This window comes from Rhipicephalus microplus, chromosome X, assembly GCF_043290135.1.
Source record: "Rhipicephalus microplus isolate Deutch F79 chromosome X, USDA_Rmic, whole genome shotgun sequence".
Taxonomy (NCBI): Eukaryota; Metazoa; Arthropoda; class Arachnida; order Ixodida; family Ixodidae; genus Rhipicephalus; species Rhipicephalus microplus.
This window is the reverse complement of record NC_134710.1, coordinates 335,268,654-335,291,273: the sequence shown is the minus strand read 5'-3', so window position 1 is coordinate 335,291,273 and position 22,620 is coordinate 335,268,654. Positions and strand designations below refer to the sequence as shown.

At 45.4% G+C, this 22,620-nt stretch overlaps 1 protein-coding gene across 3 annotated transcripts in view; it reads left to right on the top strand.

Annotated features, from left to right (window-relative positions):
* The window catches only part of LOC119185356 (uncharacterized), a 195,927-nt gene that overhangs the window by 151,801 nt on the left and 21,506 nt on the right, over nucleotides 1-22,620 (top strand). Inside the window, exon 1 of one of the 3 annotated variants that reach the window (XR_012887425.1) lies at nucleotides 20,095-20,370. The exons of the other annotated variants lie outside the window; for them this stretch is intronic. The gene's annotated coding sequence lies outside the window, so the exon portion shown is untranslated. Of the gene's footprint in view, nucleotides 1-20,094; nucleotides 20,371-22,620 lie in introns of those variants that run through there. 3 annotated transcript variants of the gene reach the window in all.

Here is a 22,620-nt window from a genome sequence, read left to right as displayed (position 1 = left end):
CACAGGCGCACACACATACACGTATACACACATACCGCAACATACACACGCGACCGTAAACGCACGCATGCATGGGCGTACACATGTGCACAGGCACGCTTAACACAAGCACGGACTCGCACATGCACGCGCACGCACACATGCACGGGTGTACACACAATCGCGCTTACACGCGAACACATGCGCAGGCTCACGCACACACACCCATACTCGGGCGAACATTATGTTCCTGTGTATAATCCACAGCAAACATGTAGCTTATAACCAACGCTAAGGTGAGCTTTCGTAACGTGGATTGCAGTTAATTGCCATTATAGATGAAACGCGATTTGCTTCTGCTGGCATTCTGCTGTATTCGGAGAGCACCTTCACACATTCTAAGTCTAGGCCGTCATTTAACGCAAGGTCCACATATTCGTGCAGTAGCTACGCTGCTCGGCCGCCAATTCGAAGGTCGTGGGTTCGATTCCGGCCGTGGCAGTCGAATTCAGATGGAGGCGAAAAGGTAGAAGCCTGTGCACTGCGCGATATCAGCGCCCATTAAAGAACACCAAATGGTCAAAATCTCTAGAGCTTTCCACTACGACGACCCTCATAATCATATCGAGGTTTTTGAGACGTAAAATACCAAATAATATAATTATGTGTTCTTCTTATGCTGCATATTCCATCTGATGAATCGTCACCTACACCCTTCTCAGGCCCAAAAGCACCCTTAGAGCCTATTTTAGGGTGCTATCGAGGCAAGCACCCAAACAAATGGGTGCTTTTTTTTCAATCGACCATTTATGGGTGTTAAAGGGTGTTGCAAAGGGTGCTTTCTCGTAAAAGCACCCTTTTTATACCCTTTTGGGTGTAAAAATTTTTTACTGTGTATATATATATATATATGACTCAAGTAAAACTTATGACTCAAGTAAAACAAGAAATGTTTTTCAAAATAACTTTGCACAAACTAAGAGAAAATGACGTTTTTGTGCAAATCTCTGATTTTCATTTTCATTGCCTGACTATATTTATATAGAAATTCAGGCAATAGTGTTTATTCTAAGAAAAAATTGCCATAGTGGTGTCGTAAGTTTCTAGCAACGAACGCTGAGCGAGAGACAGATGATTGTTGGTGATTTTGTCAGCTGTTTTTTTTTGTATCTCTTGTTTTTCTGTTTCAATGCATTGCTTTATGTATTACTTTCACGTTCTTTCTATTTCTTTCTCTCTGTTTCACTTTCGCGCTTCTTCCTCGTTTTTCTCTTTATTAAATGCGAAGCATTTCTTACTGAACTTCGGCGACTTTGAGCATATCTATCTATATTTAGCCGCCTACGACTTTTAGCTCTCCTGGCCGTTTCAATAATAGTATCGATACCAAACTTGGTATGGCATCACAATACCATATGAACAACGTACTTGACTAGTCATAACGTGAAAATCATGAAATGTATGCCATGAATGTCATGATTTACAATGCACAGTCCTGCAGCTCTTGAGGTGGTTTCGTGAACATGGCATGTTGCAAAACTGGTATGGTATGGAATGATTGCATGGCGAACACAAGTGAGAGACCCTAACATAGATATCATAACATGCGTGTCATGTAACAACATGACAACATGCCCCGCTCATGATGTGCTCGCGGCCGTTACGCTAGCGTGACATATAGGAAATGTGGTAGTACAGTACGTGAACAGATGACGAAAGTAGGGAACTGGTGCAAACATGATAATCGTGAGATGCGTGTCACGTAACAACATGACTACATGCCACGCTCATGATGCGCTGGTGGCCATTTCGCTAGCTTCACTTATGCCAAATTTGGTATAACGGGACGAGAATGGATGAGGAAGGTATGATGCTGGTGCAAATATGATAAACTTGAGACGCTTGTCATGAAACAGCATGGCTCTATGCTACACTCATGATGCGCTTGCGGCCGTTTCACTAGATTCACGAACCAAACTCGATATTACGTGACGCGAGCAGACGAAATAGGTAAATGACACATCCAAACGTGATAATCACCACATGCGTGTCATGTACCAACATAACTACATGCCACACCAATGATACGCTCACGGGCGTTTCGCTAGCTTCACATATTCCAAATTTGGCACTACATGACGCCAACGGATTACGAAGGTATGTGACTGGTGCAAGCTTGATAATCATGCAATGCGTGTCAAGTGAAAACATGACTACATGCCCCAGTAAAGGCGTCAGTACATTTCGACGTGACGCGGTGCACGTGTTCGCCGGCGTGCATTTTGTCGCGTCACGCCGGCGTTGCGACGCCAGGCGCCGGTCGTGCCATATACTCGCAGGCACCCGCCGCACTGCGTTGCTTTGGCGCATGCGCGTTTCAGCGCGTCCAGCTTCCCTCCGTCACGAAAAGAGGGAGACGCAGTGTTGTCTGGGTAACACATCGGCACGAAATGCAGCACGTCGCATTTCGCGCTGGTTGCCGTTGGGCGGCGCTGACGGACGCTGGTCGCGCCGGTTGCACATGGCGTGACACTATAAAGAGTAAACCTCATAAGCGCGAAAATGCACGTCACAGCGACGAGCGATGCCAGAAGCGACGAAACAGGGCGTTCGCGCGACGTGTCGCGTGCTCGTTTTCGCGCGCTCACTCGGTTCTCCATAATTGCAAACCGTCGCTCATCACCCGGAAGTGAGGGGCTCAAGCAGCCAATAGCGAAAAACCGGAAAAGACAAAGACTACATAGGTGCACGTGACCCTGCCCGAGTCACGTATGCGCAACAAGAAATAACGCAAGGTTTACGCATGCGCATATAATAAAAGTGCTGCAAGGCATTCATAAACACTTTCCGTTCCATTACACAACAATATATCTTATTTTTAAATTGCATACCGCTCACTGCGTGGTTTTCTTGGTGCGAGTAGACCGCCTCATGCCAGCAACAGTGGAGTTCGCTCGCCGAAGCCGTCGCGTGAATGAGGTTTGCCTGCGCTAGCGACTGATCGCGCGAAGACGATCTACGTTGCATCGCTCGTCGCTGTCGCGTGCCTTTTCACGCTTATGAGGTTTGGGCTTAAAATGCTCGCGTTTTGCTAACATAGCGTAGCTGTGCCCAGCTTGTGCCCATGTCCACGCTACATTGGACGATAGTCATAGCACGAGAACAGAATGACGACACAGAGACAAGAAGGACACGCCGGACACTTTTTGTCTCTGTGTCGTCGTTCTGTTCTGGTGCTATAACTATCGTTCTGTCGTACCAACTAGCCCAAGCTGCCACACTTCTAAGCTACATATGAGTATATTGGGCCCTTCATGCTGCGCTCGCGGTGTTTTGCTAGCTCCACATATACCAAATTCGGTGTTACGTGACGTCAATGCATCACGGCCGGACGCATGGACGAATGTACGAATAGACGGACGCACAGACGGACAGATGAACGGACGCACAAATGAATAGAAGCATGTGACTGGATGGAAGCATATGACAGGTACAAACATGATAATCCTGACACGCGTGTCATGTAAGAACATGACAACATACCACGCTTATTGCTTGCTCGCGGGCGTTTCGCTAGCTCCTCATATACTAAATTTGGTATCACATGACGTGAATAGATGGCGAAGGTAAACGACACATCCGAACATGATAATCATGACACGGAAGTCTTGATAATCATGACACGGAAGTCTTGTACGGCATCATTTACTTCGACCTCGTAACGCTGTGCTGATTTCAAAGTGAGATACCAACTTTTCTCATTCGTTCTTCGCATATAATCGATTTCCACTGCACGTGGAATCTGCCATTTTTTGTTTCACTGTCTCTCTCTCTCTCTTTATATATATATATATATATATATATATATATATATATATATATATATATATATATATATATATATATATATATATATATATATATTTGTGTGTGTGTGTGTGTGTGTGTGTGTGTGTGTGTGTTTATGACATAAACACCTAATGTCGTTCGAAGCGAATGACATTACGCGTGCTATCTCACGCCGGGCGAATTGACGCGAAGGGAGAGCGCGTGCCGACCGAGTCACGGCGTTGCACGTGCTGGACGTAACTGTACCAGGTGCTAGTTCGGCGACGTTGTGTAAGGTGGAGGCCGTTCATAATGACGTAGCGAATCTCGCGTGGAAACAACTCACCTGCTCAAAAAAGGAAAGAATAAAAAGAACTGTAAGGCAGACACAAATGTCGATCATTAGGGATATGCATGAATGGCTATTACAGCCTGACCACAATTTAGGCACTGTACATTATCATTCATACTTGGTCGAAGTAGCCGTCCTTTGAAAGCATCGAGAGTCGTGTATCATTGCACATCGACTGCACAATCCCTTGAGTGATGAATCATCATCTCTTCGCGAGGAATGTTGTTGGCACAACGAGACTTGCTCAGGGGAGGATCTATAGCTATTCATTTAAGGGGGCGGTGGGGCGATAGCGTGCAGAAACGCCGGAGAGGGGGGTGTAGTCATGTCTTTTTTTTACTGGCAAAAAAAACACCTCCAAAGGATAAATACTGCTACCTGCTACTGTGTGCTCACAGTCATTGCACTCATTTGTCTTAATTGGTGATGGGAGGTGGACTACAAGCACTGAAGTGAGGGGGGGGGGCGATCGGCCCTACCTCCCAACCTCTGGATCCACAACTGGATGCGCTGCGTCATTCACATAGGTTATATCACTAGATAAATCGGTTTTATTTCTTCTCTATATATAGCAGAGTCAAAGGCCCGTAATGCCCTGAAGATCTCCAGCGCTACACGACACCCTGGTGCAGTGTAGTGCACTAAGGGTCGGTTGTGTCGCACTGCAGTAAAGCATCTTCTGAACTGACCGAAATAGAGAAGAGACTATGGTGATAGTTTAACATTGTTCAAGGTACCACACTGTAAGCAAAAACTATCCGAGTTTGGGGTTTTTGCGGCTCATGACCTCCGAAAACTCTCTTGCGTTTAAAATTACTACCTCGTGTAGGAGTAAAAGATGGTACATGACATAGTTTTACCACCACCTCTCAGGCAAGTAGTAAAAGGAAGTCAAAATCCAGTTTTACCACTTAGGGAGTTTTCTATCACGTGATTTTTAACCTGCATTTCAGAGTTTATTACCACGTGACTGCAAGGTGCAGCTGCTTCGGTGGCTTTTGCCCCATACCCCCCATTGTGACGCTCTCCTGAAGGTACGCGGGGACCACAGTTTTTTTTTTTTTTTTTGGCATCGCCGTGCCTTGGGACTGACCTCGAGTCAACGCACTTTCACTGGAACTGGGGGCAGCATAAGCACAACAAGCGAGAACAGCATTTTGTGAACGAAAAAGAAAAAAAAGACGGGGGGGGGGGTCTTAGAAGAAGAAAAAAAAGAAAGAAAACCTGCTCAGGAAATTTGTCCTGCATATTTTCGCAAATTGTTGGCTTTTGCTCGGCGTTGGCCTTGGAGACAGACGGTGCAAGAAGCTCGGTATCTGTGTGTCTGGTTAAGCTGATGAATCTCACGTGTTTCCTACATCGTCAAACGACCGTGCGCTTCCGAGCACCTCCGAACCTGCACGTCGCGGATATCTCGCTTCCGAGCCGAATCGCGAATATCTGCCAGTGGTAACAAAATCAATCTGGTGTCATCGTCCGTGCTTGCCTACTGGAGAAGCAATAACCAAAATGCTTCACTCTGTCGTCGGCACCGAGCCGCGGCCGCCAGATGCACCAACTGCTCTCAAACATGTAGCGCAAAGCCTATACGAGACAGACGGAACCAACAAGCGGCTGCCGGTGAGCACGAAGAAAACCCGGACGGTGGTCTTCCGTTGGAAGTATGCATACACCACCCCGTCCCCGTAAGATAGTGGTCACGTGTTCATTTGTGTCTGAAATGACGACGAAATTCGCACAGGATATGTGTTCTCTGATCGCCAGATGTGTTTCATCGGATGGCCGCGCTCCTCAAAAACGCCTAGTGCGCCGTCGGTAAGAAGCTTGTGTGCAAGCGTGCACCGCTCCTCTACGCCCGTTGTGATGAATACGTGCTGCTACTGTGTTTGTGCACCGTCGCTCAATGAAAATCATTGAGCTACCATGGTTTGTGCGTACTTAGGTATATTTTATGGACTTGTGCATCAGCAGTGCTAACACGCGTGGGGCCATGAGCCCGGTGTGCCAAGTAATTATTGGATACTCAAAAAGGTGAGATTGGGTAGATTTGCAATAAAAGGTCGGTGTGACATTTAGTGCCCTGTAGCCCACCTTAAGTTTGCGCTTGCACCTTCAACTGTTCTTGTTTATCGATGAAAAAAAAAGAGCTCTCCTACTGGTCCTACAGGGCCGGTCAAAAAGTCGTGCCTATATATACCAGATTGTCAGTGTAGTTGAGCAACGCGTGCAGTCTGTTCGAGTGGTGTTTTATTCTGCATTTGTTGTGTGTGGGTGTCCGTCTGTATGGCAATCTATGTGTCACCGATTCTGCCGTTTAATAAATTCAATCAATTCTGCTGTTTATAAATTTGTCGACTCTGGGCGAATGCACCCATCAATTTTTATTTTTTACCACCGGAAAAACCTCTCTGAAATCCCCTCAAAAATCTTGTGAAAGCAGTAAAAATTTACACTCCCTATACTCGCTCAAAACTTCACTGGGGTAAATAATTACTACTCTCCATACGTTCAAAAACTCAGTTAGCACGAGAGTAAATTTTTACCTCGAGAGTAGGTGGTAAAAAAAACCCAGGAAAGGTAGTGCGCCAGAGGACAAATGGTTTACCCAGTTTTTGAGGTTATTTCAGGTCATTCTCGTTTAGTGTGCACGTATGTGACCTGTGCAGCCCTTTTGGTGAATTTCCATCAGACAAACACAAAAAAAAGCTCCCAAGTTTCAGAAGAAACGCAAGACCCCTTTGGGAGAACGCTCTGTGCTACCATTATGGAGAACCGAATTAACTCCTCTTGAAACTTCTACATAACTGCATTTTAACAGGAAGAAAACAGTACTAGCAAAATACATCACAGCGCCTTCTGTATTCACGCGAGAGCTATGAAGCGTTTGTTGCACACAGAAAGTTCGGTTTTGGTGTTGTTAGTAGTGAACAAAAAATTGACTTTTTCGTGACGGAAAAATCGAGAAAAATGCAGATAAAAATAATAAAGAAATATGGGACCGAGGGAGGATGGAAACCAGGTCGTGTGCATGGAAAGCATGTGTTGTTTACCACACAGCCACGTGTGCGCTCTTCCACGCTTTAAAAAGGCACTCGTCCTGTATATATATATATATATATATATATATATATATATATATATATATATATATATATATATATATATATATATATATATATATATATATATATATATATATATATATATATATATATATATAGTAGCACGCGTAATGTCATTCGCTTCAAACGACACTAGGTGTTTATGTCATAGACACACACACACACATATATATATATTTATATATATATATATATACATATAAATATATATATATATACATATATATATATATTTATATATATATATATATATATATATATATATATATATATATATAGAGAGAGACAGAGAGAGAGAGAGAGAGAGAGAGAGACAGTGAAAGAAAAATTGGTAGATTCCACGTGCAATGGAAATCGATTATATGCGAAGAACGAATGAGAAAAGTTGGTATCTCACTTTGAAATCAGCACAGCGTTACGAGGTCGAAGTAAATGATGCCGTACAAGACTTCCGTGTCATGATTATCATGTTCGGATGTGTCGTTTACCTTCGCCATCTATTCACGTCATGTGATACCAAATTTAGTATATGAGGAGCTAGCGAAACGCCCGCGAGCAAGCAATAAGCGTGGTATGTTGTCATGTTCTTACATGACACGCGTGTCAGGATTATCATGTTTGTACCTGTCATATGCTTCCATCCAGTCACATGCTTCTATTCATTTGTGCGTCCGTTCATCTGTCCGTCTGTGCGTCCGTCTATTCGTACATTCGTCCATGCGTCCGGCCGTGATGCATTGACGTCACGTAACACCGAATTTGGTATATGTGGAGCTAGCAAAACACCGCGAGCGCAGCATGAAGGGCCCAATATACTCATATGTAGCTTAGAAGTGTGGCAGCTTGGGCTAGTTGGTACGACAGAACGATAGTTATAGCACCAGAACAGAACGACGACACAGAGACAAAAAGTGTCCGGCGTGTCCTTCTTGTCTCTGTGTCGTCGTTCTGTTCTCGTGCTATGACTATCGTCCAATGTAGCGTGGACATGGGCACAAGCTGGGCACAGCTACGCTATGTTAGCAAAACGCGAGCATTTTAAGCCCAAACCTCATAAGCGTGAAAAGGCACGCGACAGCGACGAGCGATGCAACGTAGATCGTCTTCGCGCGATCAGTCGCTAGCGCAGGCAAACCTCATTCACGCGACGGCTTCGGCGAGCGAACTCCACTGTTGCTGGCATGAGGCGGTCTACTCGCACCAAGAAAACCACGCAGTGAGCGGTATGCAATTTAAAAATAAGATATATTGTTGTGTAATGGAACGGAAAGTGTTTATTATTGCCTTGCAGCATTTTTTATATGCACATGTGTAATAAACATTGCGTTATTTCTTGTTGCGCATACGTGACTCGGGCAGGGTCACGTGCACCTATGTAGTCTTTGTCTTTTCCGGTTTTTCGCTATTGGCTGCTTGAGCCCCTCACTTCCGGGTGATGAGCGACGGTTTGCAATTATGGAGAACCGAGTGAGCGCGCGAAAACGAGCACGCGACACGTCGCGCGAACGCCCTGTTTCGTCGCTTCTGGCATCGCTCGTCGCTGTGACGTGCATTTTCGCGCTTATGAGGTTTACTCTTTATAGTGTCACGCCATGTGCAACCGGCGCGACCAGCGTCCGTCAGCGCCGCCCAACGGCAACCGGCGCGAAATGCGACGTGCTGCATTTCGTGCCGATGTGTTACCCAGACAACACTGCGTCTCCCTCTTTTCGTGACGGAGGGAAGCTGGACGCGCTGAAACGCGCATGCGCCAAAGCAACGCAGTGCGGCGGGTGCCTGTGAGTATATGGCACGACCGGCGCCTGGCGTCGCAACGCCGGCGTGACGCGACAAAATGCACGCCGGCGAACACGTGCACCGCGTCACGTCGAAATGTACTGACGCCTTTACTGGGGCATGTAGTCATGTTTTCACTTGACACGCATTGCATGATTATCAAGCTTGCACCAGTCACATACCTTCGTAATCCGTTGGCGTCATGTAGTGCCAAATTTGGAATATGTGAAGCTAGCGAAACGCCCGTGAGCGTATCATTGGTGTGGCATGTAGTTATGTTGGTACATGACACGCATGTGGTGATTATCACGTTTGGATGTGTCATTTACCTATTTCGTCTGCTCGCGTCACGTAATATCGAGTTTGGTTCGTGAAGCTAGTGAAACGGCCGCGAGCGCACCATGAGTGTAGCATAGAGCCATGCTGTTTCATGACAAGCGTCTCAAGTTTATCATATTTGCACCAGCATCACACCTTCCTCATCCAGTCTCGACCCGTAATACCAAATTTGGCATAAGTGAAGCTAGCGAAATGGCCACCAGCGCATCATGAGCGTAGCATGTAGTCATGTTGTTACGTGACACGCATCTCACGATTATCATGTTTGCACCAGTTCCCTACTTTCGTCGTCTGTTCATACCACATTTCGTATATGTCACGCTAGCGTAGCCGCCGCGAGCACATCATGAGCGGGGCATGTTGTCATGTTGTTACACGACACGCATGTTATGATTTCTATGTTAGGGTCTCTCACTTGTGTTCGCCATGCAATCATTCCATACCATACCAGTTTTGCAACATGCCATGTTCACGAAACCACCTCAAGAGCTGCAGGACTGTGCAATGTAAATCATGACATTCATGGCATACATTTCATGATTTTCACGTTATGACTAGTCAAGTACGTTGTTCATATGGTATTGTGATGCCATACTAAGTTTGGTATCGATACTATTATTGAAACGGCCAGGATAGCTAAAAGTCGTAGGCGGCTAAATATAGATAGACATGCTCAAAGTCGCTGAAGTTCAGTAACAAATGCTTCGCATTTAATAAAGAGAGAAACGAGGAAGAAGCGCGAAAGTGAAACAGAGAGAAAGAAATAGAAAGAACGTGAAAGTAATGCATAAAGCAATGCATTGAAACAGAAAAACAAGAGATACAAAAAAAAACAGCGGACAAAATCACCAACAATCATCTGTCTCTCGCTCAGCGTTCGTTCCTAGAAACTTACGACACTACTAAGGCAATTATTTCTTAGAATAAACATCATTGCCTAACTTTCTATATAAAGATAGTCAGGAAATGAAAATGATAATTAGATATTTGCACAAAAACGTCACTTTCTCTCAGTTTGTGCAAAGTTATGTTGAAAAACATTTGTTGTTTCACTTGAGTCATAAGGCAGGCTATGTTTGAATGACACATTGGTCGTAAGCGTTGATTCTTCAGCTTAGCGCATACTTAACAGTTGGTTGTCAGGTTATTGCAATGGGACGGCTTTAAGCTCTCCCATAGTAGGGTACTCTGTACTCTAAATCGTTACCCACTTTTTCAACCCCCCCCCCCCCCCTTTCTAACCGCCGTGAACGTATTCATGGCGGTATTTTGTTCAATACGGCCTCATTGTCTGTGAGACTTACGGGACGGCTCTCTGCTCTCCCATAGTAGAGTACTCTGTACTCTAAATCGTTAACCACTATTTCTGAATACAGTCTAAACTGGGAGGGGGCCCATTGTTTGTTGAGCACCTTCCCGCTACCCCGACGGGACTACGTGAAATACCGTAGGCTATGGCATTTTTTGGCAGGCCCTACGGGGCTTTATGAGAATTCAATAATTAGAAATAAATATTTGATTCACCACGTGTAGCTTACAGCTTGTTGTGTTCGTTAAATTATTTGTCACCTTTTCGTTTATCGGGGCTCTATTCCACGAGAAAGTGGAATTGATACAGCATTTTGATGTGCCTTAGTTTCTCGCAGTGCTGCCAACTCCAGGCAAATTTCCGTAGATCTAGGGCGTTTTTGTTGTACTAAGGGTAAACGGGAAATTTGTCAACATCTAGGGAAATTTTTTGCTTAATTCCCCTTGAAGCAAGTAGATCAACGGAGAGACCTCCGGCCACAACCTCTTTTTTGTTCCTTCTTCAACTTTTTCTCTTTTACACTGCTTCTATATTCACTCAATGGCGCTGTGCCATGCCCAGTAGCGGTTCCGAGGGGGGCAAGGGGTGCGACAGGGCCGGTCTGTGCCTCCATCGCTGTATCAGCGCTCTCCTCTACCCCAATTAATTGCGGTTCATTCTTTGCCGTCCGTGTTCGACGTCGACTGTTCGAACCAAAGAAAAAAAAAAGTCAATTTTTCGCCTTTCGCCCGCGGCGTTATTTCTTTAGTTTGTTCTTTTTTCATCAATTTCCCTTCTTTGCGAACGCTGTCACGATGCTAGTGATCTTCCTCGTGGAACTATGTGGCTCCGCCCACGTGTTGTATAAACATTGGCTCCGCCAAGGTTACCAGTGTTTTTGTGAAAAGCGTGGCCATAGCAGTAGCCTGCATGTATGTGGTTAGTTTCACAGCTGAAAAAAAAAAGAAAAAAAGTGGCAGGTGGGAAACTGCAAGGATATATTTGAAACTAATATACAGCAGTCAACATTTCTAACCAACATATCTTTTCGCAACCATTCAGCAGGTGTCGAGGGATGCCCCGTAACGGTGGTCTAGTGGCTGAGGTACTCGGCTGTTGACCCGCAGGTCGCGGGATCGAATCCCGGCTTCGGCGGCTGCATTTCCAATGGAGGCGGAAATGGAGGCCCGTGTGCTCATATATGGGCGCACATTAAAGAACCCCAGGTGGTCGAAATATCTGGAGCTCTTCACTACGGCGTCTCTCATAATCATATGGTGACTTTGGGACGTTAAACCCCATATATCAATTAGGTGTCGAGAGATGAGCACGGTCCACCTAACTGGCATAATATTCTTTTATGGTTAAACTATTTTTTGTTACAATATCCTGCAGCAGATCTCATGACAAAACTTGAGAGTACGCTTTTCAAGGCATTCTTTTGAAGTTATGTAAGCGTGCATCACTTCATGTTTTATATGAACAGTACCAAGTATGTTCTGCAGGATAGTTACAAAATAAAAGAGTCGCAGAAATAGAAAAATAACAGAATTGTTGAATGTTGTAAGCTTCCCAGCCGCAATATTTCATGTACTGCACTTTATATGCTCGTTCTGCTTATTATTATTATTATTATTATTATTATTATTATTATTATTATTATTATTATTATTATTATTATTATTATTATTATTATTATTATTATTATTATTATTATTATTTTGTCACTTCCATGCTATGATAAATGCACTCTATCATAGAGTAATATTTTCGTGTTTCACATTGCACAGCTAGCAGTGTTCTTAAACTATTTTAATAATTTATCTCTTCTTCACCATTATGCAAGGTTTTGTAGTATATGTACTGTTTCTTGAAATTTTGTTTGGTTGTGTGTAGACGGAATGATTGTTCTTTCTCGGTGATTAGTCTAAAATACTGCGATACTACATGGTCTCCCCCCCGCCCCCTCAATGTGATGACCGTTTTACCTTTGTAATTTCATAGAATAAAATGTTGTTTAAAGCTTTGCTAATTGTACTGCGACATTTTTTCACCTTAAGCATGGTGACTTTAGTGAATATTTTCAAACGAATGCACCATGATATAACAAAAGTGAACTTCAATATTATTTTCCACAGCAGAAACCCATTAAATTCTTCAAAAAACCGCTCTACACAAAAATTTAGGAAAATCTAGAGAATATCTTACTCCAGAGAAGGAAAAAGTGGCTACGCAGGTTTGCAGCACAGGTTTCTTGCCTCCGAAGTTTGTTTGCCAATCTCGGAGGTCATGCGAAGTATATGTAAATTGCAACCGTAACCTCCATAAAAGCCCATGTATTTCAATGTAGACAGCTCATTACTACCGTCACGGTCTATTTAGAGAGGGGACAACTAACAGCTAACAAAAAATGAAAAATAAAGTATGAAGTCACAACCAGAAGTGATAGCGAGGTCGTCTATTTGTCCTACATGGCGCCAAATAGAATTAATTGCTCACCTTTTACGTGCCGTTAGAAATGGGCGATTTTATTGTGCCTTTATAACTCCCCAATTTCATGCGCGAGAAATAAAAAAAAGACCAACAAGAAAGTTTGAGGAAGCAAAGATTTTTTTTTTTTTTTGTTAGCCAAAGGGTCTACTTGCAATGCACACCAAGAACTTTGCAGATGACAATCTATTTAGCACAAATGTTCACGAGCACAAGGCATAACATTTCGAAAACTCACGTTGCCCAATCGTGGAAAGCCACTGCAGTGAGACACCAGCCTGAGAATATCGCTTTGGGAACCGTAGAGTATACTCTACAGCGCCTCGTTGCTTATCGTGTCACATTTATCGTCACCAAAGACGAGGGCGCGCCTGCCGTGCGCCAGCGAAGGCAGTCGGCAGTCACAAAAGCGGCTATTTACGCATTCTGTGAGTTATTTCTCCTCTTAAATGTCACGCCAGTAAACTGCACATCAGCAAATAAATAAATTACGGAAGGTACACATTAAACCACCACACAAAAGTGGGCGGTGCCTCATTGGCTCGGGAATGCGCCGAACTTAACACAAGCGCTGATAGAAGTTTGTGTAGATACGACCCCCCCCCCCCCCGCGCATTTACGGCATTCTACCAAAATATGAAGCAATCATTCGTTTACCCAGGTGTAAGATAAATCGTAAAGTAAATGTATAGTTAACTCTGACATATTTAAAATTACAACTATATTCGAAAAAGAAATTATATGGAGTTTTTTTAGTTTTCGTTTGCCTCTCCTAACGTAGTCGCGCTTCAATCGTCAACGGATGTTGATGCCTATGGCAATGGCTTTTCAACATTTTTTGTTCCAAGTTTCGCACCCCATCATAATACCTCGCTCGCAGTCATGCCCATCGACTTGTCAACGCTTAAAAATAGCACCATACACATTGATGTCACGCTTTCATACATAATGAAGCGGTGGCATCTGCTAAGCAGCGTTTATGTAGTAGCCTGGTATTATGTGTGTAGCACATAATGCCAAAAGCCCTGTCTCTGCGCAAGGTAACGTAGGGTACTGGTAGCCTCCGTGAAGGATAGACGTGCGTTCGAGCACAGGACGTGCATTTCGAAACATTTCGTGGGTCATGCGCCTTCTGCAACATATCCTATCGAGATTGCCGTGGCGTCTTTACGCAAGCGATAGTCAATTCGTGACATAGGGCAGTTTCAGTTTCACGTACGTATGGAATCGTCATGAAAGAGGAAAGGAAAATGGTGGTCGTTAACCTGCGTTGAGGAAAGTGTCTATAGGAAGACGAAGGCTGAACAGGAAGTGAACCGCGCTGCGATGTCTCGATGAAACGAACCAGTAAATCACTCAGCCATGCGTGGTCAGGTCAGCTTGGTTCAGCCTCCGCTTCTGGTCCATATAACTTAATCTTGGCTCAGAAAGCGTACCTGTGGCCGCACATGATTATAGGCAAGCGTCGATTATAGGCAAGCTCTTATACGACGGTGCTGTACGTATACCTCATAAGGACCAATTGATGAAGGAATTCAGGCATCCACAGCAGGGCATGCACATGATGACGACCGTGTTAACAAACCCGCTCTTACATAACCGACAAGCTTTAGGCTAAACAGTTTGTCATATAAGGTATACTTCGATATGCACGAACGGATATTCACCAACTTCAGCATATGTCAAGTGGTCATCATATAAGGACGTGAGCGCTGGCTTTCAAGAATGATTGAATAGTGGAGTGGTGTACATATATAGGTGAAAAAAGAGAATGGGCTTGCGTAGACGGGTGCAGTTAACAATCACTGCAACACAATGTCAACAAAACTCTTGCCACTTGTTGATTGAGCTGGAAACCAGTACACAGCTTAAAAGTGATCGAGGCACGCAATCTCGTTTTAAACTGAAGGCAGCGATGGCGTACTGGTTAGAACATCAGCCTCGCATCAAGAGGTCCGTGGCTCGAATCCCGGTGGCGTGCAGTTCCCAACCGGATTAAAAAATGTCCGCGTGGTGATGGAAATGCATCAAGAGGCCTCACCGGTGACCACCTCCGGTTGTGCACTCCCTCACCAGAGAAGAATTGGCCACTCTGGTGCAGTATGTGGCCGCTACCTTCTACATGCATGCATCAATTAACTCACGGCCCTCAGTCTGCAGCGGCTGCGAAGCAACTGACCACGGCGGCGGTCAGATCTGCAACGCAGCAGAAGGTGCTAGGAATCTCTGGATCCGGACAGGCCGCCATTGGGAACTGAGCTTGGAATCTCACAGCGTACAAAAAAGCACTGATAATGTATTAATATCCGAGGTTTTACGCCCTAAAACCATGCAAGACACCGTAGTTTAGGGGCTCCGGAAATTTTGATCATCTCGTGTCCTTTTACGTGTACATACATGCGCTGTCATCGCAGGGCGCACGCACCTCTAGCGTTTCGCCTCCCCTGAAATGCAGCCACCGCAACTACAAAATCAGATTGAGTGGACGAAAAGGAGACATATATCCAATGATGTGAGACACAGCTTCATCGATTGTATGGTGCGTTTGGCTGTGTCAAGTGAACGCATGTTATAGTGGCCTTTGAATTAATCAGATGCGTGTCCAGCCATGAAGGGCGCGGATAGTTCCTATACATTCGAAAGATTACAGAGGCTCTGATGCCTCGGTTAAAACCGCGAAAGATGACGTCCTTAATGCTAGATATAGCCATAGAGTTTCCTGAATACACACTAGAGGGAACTATGGCACTAGTGTATATGCAACGCATGGCGCGTCAGTTAGCATGGGAATTATGGGTAGTAGACAGATTTGTCTAATCTTCGTACTTTTTGTTACGTGTGTGTCGTGTGGCTTGGAGCTGTTTTCTCATGAAACAAACATACGCAAATGTTCAGCGGTTGCGCTTTAACGCCTCATTCTTTCACGCTTACCATATTAAATCGGGTCTCCAAGTTCAAAAGGGTTTGTTCCTTCCTTTGAAACAAAATGGAAAGACAACAATAAACGAAGTCACAAGGGCGATTCGCTACCCGCAAGTATGAAGACTAGGCAAATCCGTGTACTGTTCATCATTCCCATGGTCGCTGAACGATCGCAGCGCCAGAGTCCCCTCTATATCTATAAGTTAGTTTTAGAAAACTCTATGCATGTAGCGTCTTTAGCGAAAGGCTGCTACAGTGCTGATCTAAATATTTGTTGCGGTAACAGAGGCAATACTCAGATAATTCGTAGATGTGCTAAATTAGTATAATTTAGTAGCTATTGGACTACGAATTAGCTTCTACATGTTTACTATTGCGCAAAATGGACAACGACTCAACAGTCGCCCTTGTGGTTCGTATACATTTTTATGATACTGAACGACCACCCAGTTCTTATTTAAGGAATTTCCCGATTTAATTAAACTTACATGCTCTCACATCCGGATGTGAAAAAGGTTTAGGTGGCCCTTTCATATTCTACTATGCGGTGCCTTGTATGGCTGTCACACGGGTTATCTAATTTTGTCAATGAGCCGCTCCAATGGCACGCACGACACATGGTACGCGAGGCATGACAGCAGGCACGATTTACTGCCTATATATCAACATCGATTCCTGTACAACGCTTGTCCAACTGATTTCAGGGAGCTGCATTCGGAGCAAGCCCCGTTGCTCAAAACGACCTCTGCCTGGCGTATTATACTTTACGACCAAGGCGCGCACATTCTACAGCGTGTGCCATGCACGCGACATCCTGGCATTCCGTAAGGTTGGCCTGGGCATCTTCTCCCGGTGTTCCGGCATTCTTTTCCCTTTTTTTCCAGAGCGCACGGCCGCAGCCGCACTCGACCGGCTCACGCGCCATTCGCACAGGTGCAATCGAAAGGGTCGAATTAGCCTGACGCGAGGGCAGCGCGCGCGAGTGGCCGGTCAGTCCATGGACGTCCGATCGGCACTGACCCGTGGGCTTCATTAGTGGCCCGGCAGTCGCACCCGCAACCGGTTCTGCCGGCGCGAGTCTACTACGCCCGCCTCAATAGGTCGACGATCGCACGCCACCGCTCCGAGCACGCTCATTGAAAACGAACGCGCTCTCCGGCTCGTTCCGAAAAGGGCCGAGCACGCAAAACGCCCCTGAAACGCGTCCTATGCACGACGCGCGGGCGCCAGAGGGCACTTATTAAAAGTGAGCATATATTTGCCGGTGCGGAGCTGTCGTATTCATCGTGACACCTTGCAGTGAGGATGGGCAAGTTTATACGGAAAGTGTAGTTTTTATTTATAGCAGCACGCGTTGCGGTTCTCTTGCACCACCTCGCGCTTGTAACTCTAGTAAATTTATAAATACTGTAAGGGTAAGCGGAACATTTGTATTACTGCTTTTTTCCCGGGTACGTAAAAAAACCCCAGCTAGAAATGTCCAGCTTCAAATACGGCAACTAATGCCAACGCCTTCCTGATCTCCCCCCCCCCCCCTCCCTTTTTTCTTAGATTGGTCGCTCTTACATTTCATATAAGAATTACGCCTCTTTAGGCTACCGCAGACTTAATGGGGGCAACATTTCCTCTATCTAACAGTATGTTGTAAGTCAGTCCTCACTATGACATGCGTATACGCAATAAATTATTCAAAAACATTATTGCCATAGTAGGATTGAACAACCAAACAGGAACTTCGCGTCTTGTCCGTTTGTGCACTACCCAACGGTGGACACTGTTGCCAGAGCTTATTTGAAAAAACGTTCTTTGTTTAGCTTAACAGCTCAGCTATATGTTATGGTTAACGGTGGGCTCCAAACTCCTTATTTGCTTTAACTGCCAAAAAACAATGACTGATTAGTTGCCTCAACTATATTACGCTTGAACGCGAAAAACTTCTTCCTTATTTAGATTGATTCATTGATTAATATGTGGGGTTTAACGTCTCACAACCACCATAATATTTTGTGAGACGCCGTAGTGGAGGGCTCCGGAAATTTAGACCTCCTGGGGTTCTTTGACGTGTGCCAAAATCTGAGCACACGGGCTTACACTTCCTCATTTAGAGGCTGCCAATGTGGGCTCTCGAATGGTACCAATGCCATCAACTGTGACTTATAAAGGTTTAATGTTTGGTGCAGCTAATTTGTGTTCTGAATCAGCCGAGTATGTATAGTATGGGTGCACATTGGCCGTTCTTAACATGAGCAGACCAACGGTGGTCAGCCCTGCCTGAAGATATATATGAGTCGCAGGACAGCGAATCGACCGAATCGAGTGCGTTGCTCAAGCAGCGAACAACAAAATAGATTGTGCGCGTTCTTGAACGCGCTATTTGTCCAAGGTGATTGCGTAAACGCGTGCGTACCATTACAGTTTTTCTACTGAGACAAATCACCCAACCGTGTCCAGGCCATGCATGCCACTCGTATAAACACAGCCGGGACAGCGAGCGATTGCCGGCCGCTAGCTGGCGGCGCGGCGGCTGCATAATGCGCGCATGCGCGCGCCTGTGTTGACTCCCGTCGCATGGACATCCGTGTTTATCTTCGCAGTCCACTCGCTGTTCACTACGAAGTGCGGCCATCATCGCTAGGTATGAGCTACCCGCGCGCGCCATGTCTTGCGAATTCCGTGCAGTAATGCCGTGCAGCGCTGAAGTCGCACCAACAGGCGCGGCCATGCCAAGCCTCGCTCCCGGAAGTTCTTACGCGATAAGCAGCTCATATGCCTCGGTGAGCAAGTGGCGTCGCAATCATTCTTTAACTTGCATTGCGTAAATCACAGTACCTTGATATTAGTACGTTGACTTGGCTACAAGGTTACCTCCGTTATTGCTATGAAGCTACGAGGTCTTAGCAATGAATGCTGCATTGCTGTACTTACGCGCTTAACGCTATACCACGTGGTACGGATGCAAGAGAGAGTGTCTGTGTTTGTGTTTGCACACCTCTTTTTTTAAAATGGATACCTACACCAACTAGATCAGCTTCACGTTATTCTAAGTTACTGTCAGTTGCAAAATATACAAGGAACGAATGATTGTACGTTGCCTTACTGTTGTTGTATGCCTGCAATACCATGACAGGGAATGATACTTTGATTATTTAATGCGATACGAAGTTCATCATCATCAGCAGCAGCAGCTTGACTGCACCCACTGCAGGGCAATGGCTTCTCCCATGTTCCGCCAATCATCCCGGTCTTGTGTTGTTGTAAACACACCAATTAACCCTTGCCCTCGGTCGCCAGTGGCTGTGAAGCAACTGACGAAGGCGGCAGTCAGATCTGCGATGCAGCGGAGGGTGCTAAGAATCTCTGTGTCCTGTGATCTCTGATGGATCAGTCGGAAAATGAAGAAATAAACTAAACATTGTGTATGTTGTGAATGAAAGTAGCGGTAATTTTGAGGCCTTGTTTTCTTGTTTGATACAATTAACCTTAATAAAAACCAGCAGATAATGAAGCCGAATAAGGTACATAGGCGACGTTATACCAGTACTGTTCTAAGAGAGAGAGTAAGGTTGAGTGAAAAACAGTGATGTTAACAAGTGTCACAGAACGAGTTCTCAAAAAGGGCGCGCCGCCAAATTCTCGCGACGAACCGCCGGAGTGACGCCGCGAGGTCAACGAAAAAGAAAGAAAAAGAAAACAAACATTTAAAGGCTCCCCGGGCGCGTGAGCCTCTCCTCTCGGAAGCGCGGCTTCGCCGACGAACCTCCTCACCTCACAACGGCGGCCGAGCAAGCACTGGAAATTTCTAGAAGGAAAGGGGCGTGTTATGCCGGGTTGAGTCATCTGTCGGGGACGGCCCTCGTACAGTCTCGCGCCTTCCCCCAGCCTCCGCTGCGCATCGCGCCGACGAAATGATGAGAACTTTCTGGAATGTCGCGCGGAAGGTATTTAACCGAGCAGCGGGGATGATAGATCAGGAGAAGACGGAAGTTAGCGCCCGAGCGCGTAGGGATTCCGCCGTGTAGTCGGCGAAGGTTTTGTCCGTAGCGACAAAGCAGGAGAAGAAGAGGATTTCCACCTGAGGGGTGAAGGCTCGAGCTACAGGCAAGAGCGTGTGTCAACCGCTATCGAGCGAAGACGCGTGGCAACAGCTGCATGTGTGAAGCCGACGTGTTTCCGGCGAAGAAGTTGGAAGCTTGGAGAGAGGCCAACTGAAGACGCGAGGTTTCCTGGAGGAGAAACTTCAGGGGCAGCGGAACGACAACAACGCTGGACTTTGAGTGAGTGATTCTCGGAAGAGTATCATCCAGACTTTTGTTCCAAGGACTTTGGACTGAATAGGTTTTTTTTATCTCTTTAGTCTTTAAGTGTCTTGGTTGTTCAATGCATGCGACTGCATTGTAGTGCGTATTGTTGTCTGTGTCCGTTGTTTCGAGTGTGGCTGATTGTATTGTGTAGTACGTTGTTTGATTGGTGACATATTGTCCTCATCTATTGTGGAGTGTGCATTCTTGTGTATGGTTTTCGATCTGCCATTATTGAGAATATAATTGTGTTTTGTTTATCAACTCTCGGCTCTGACTTGTTCTTTGGGCCACAGCTGGCGTTCGCTGGCGCGCCAAAAAGGACCTCTTCTAAATTGTCCACGCTTTCGTGGTGCGGTTCGGGGGGCCGATACTTCGGCCCTTGGAATTAGCCCGGCGATCGCCTCCCTAATTAACGGGACCTGTGTGACAACGAGAAGAAAATCTTTGGTTTGCTACCCTGCAGTGGAGAAAGGGAAATGGGATACAAAAGTTAGGCGAAAAAAAGTAAAAATAAGAATGCTTTAAAGAAAGAAAACGCGCGCACAGTCAAACACGGGAGTGTCAAAGTCGTTTTGCGATTCCTGTTGACCGCGAAACTTCAGCAGTGCCTTCGTTGCTTTCTGGTTGAAAGGTCAAATCTTCTGGCGCTCCAAAATTGCAACTACTCCGAAAGCGACCGGTCATCGTGCCGCGCTAACGTTGCCGAAATCTGTTGTGTTTGGGAGCTACAATGAGGCCAGTAACAAAGGACGTGGGCAAAGGTCTCTTCACTGCCACAGTTATCACACGCTTCCCTGTCAGCCAATCTGATTCGGTAAGCAAAACTGTTCGTGATTGACACTACAAGCCACAAGCGGAGAGGGTGGTTGTTTTGGATGCGGATAGTCCAGATAGAATTTCAAGTTGAAGTGACGCATGTCGAGTAATCTGGGACCTCGGCTAGTGCGGCAAAGCCGACACCAAGGGAAAGCGCTAGGCGTAACGCTACGACCGGGAGCGTTCTTAAAAAAATGATTACTGTCTGTTTTTTTTTGCTAATTGCACTTCAAGCAGTTAATGCTAACAACGTTATTATGCTGTACAACGTGATTAGTTTTGATTGGCCGGCTGTAGTTTTTTCCCGAGACAATTTTGTGTATCCATTGAAAATGTACGGGGTGATTTTTAAAAAGCTAATTGTAGCGCAACGACAAGTTATTAGCTAATTGCACTCTAATGGCACGTAAGGTAGGACAACAGCTTTTTGTGTTTGCAATTTCATGGGATTGCGCTCAGTGGGTTTTGTTTCCTGAGGAGCTTTTCCAAATCGATAGTGCAGAAAAGCAGCATTACAGGGGTAAAAGAATCACCTGTCGGTGAATCGATGAGAAAGTGGACGTTGATCATAGTAAAACATCAGCAAAAGTCTGCAGATGTGATGCACATTATGATGTACAGCATGAAGGTCTGTACGCCATTTGGTGTAAAAAACGGTCAACTAAAAGCGATGTCCCGAATTCCTGGGTATGAATCCAAACGTCGTAAGCGGGTATAAAAAACTCAATGTTCCACACTGAGTCTTTTATATCACATGCTAGCGAGCTAATCTTTGATGCTGCATCAGTTCTTCATAACATAATGGATTCCTGTACGCTACTTTCATGAGTACTCATGGCAGAATTATCGCCGTTACCGTCGATGTCACAGCGCTGGAAAATGATCTCACGCCTTTTGTCTTACAATTGCTGATAAATTTTTTTACTCCAAATACTAGTTGGTCTTGCACACCATGGTGCAAAGCTGTCTGTCACCAGTACTGTTTTAAGTGTATTGTATTAATTCTGATAAAGGTGCGTAGAAATTGAAGTGGATGAATAGACATCTTGCCGCCGGCCAGCACTACACCTGCTAGCTTCGGATAACGTCCCCAATGCTTTACCAGTCAAGCTTGGACGGCAGTCATCCTCTCGTCCGATTTGTCGGGTATTTTTGTGCATGCAAACCTGCACGTCAGTTCCACACGTAACCATGAAGGCGAGTGTCGAATACTCCTCGTCAGGAGGAGTGTTCGAATGCAACCTTCGAATAACGCGGCAATTCGCCGCGTTATCCGATGGTTTCATTCGAGGAGTCCGTCAAATCGTTTGCTCAGAAAGTTTTCGTTGTGGCATTCGGTACTCGAATTGCTTCTACGCATTCATCTTCAATCTAAATGCGTTGTTCGTTCAAAAACTATATCAACAT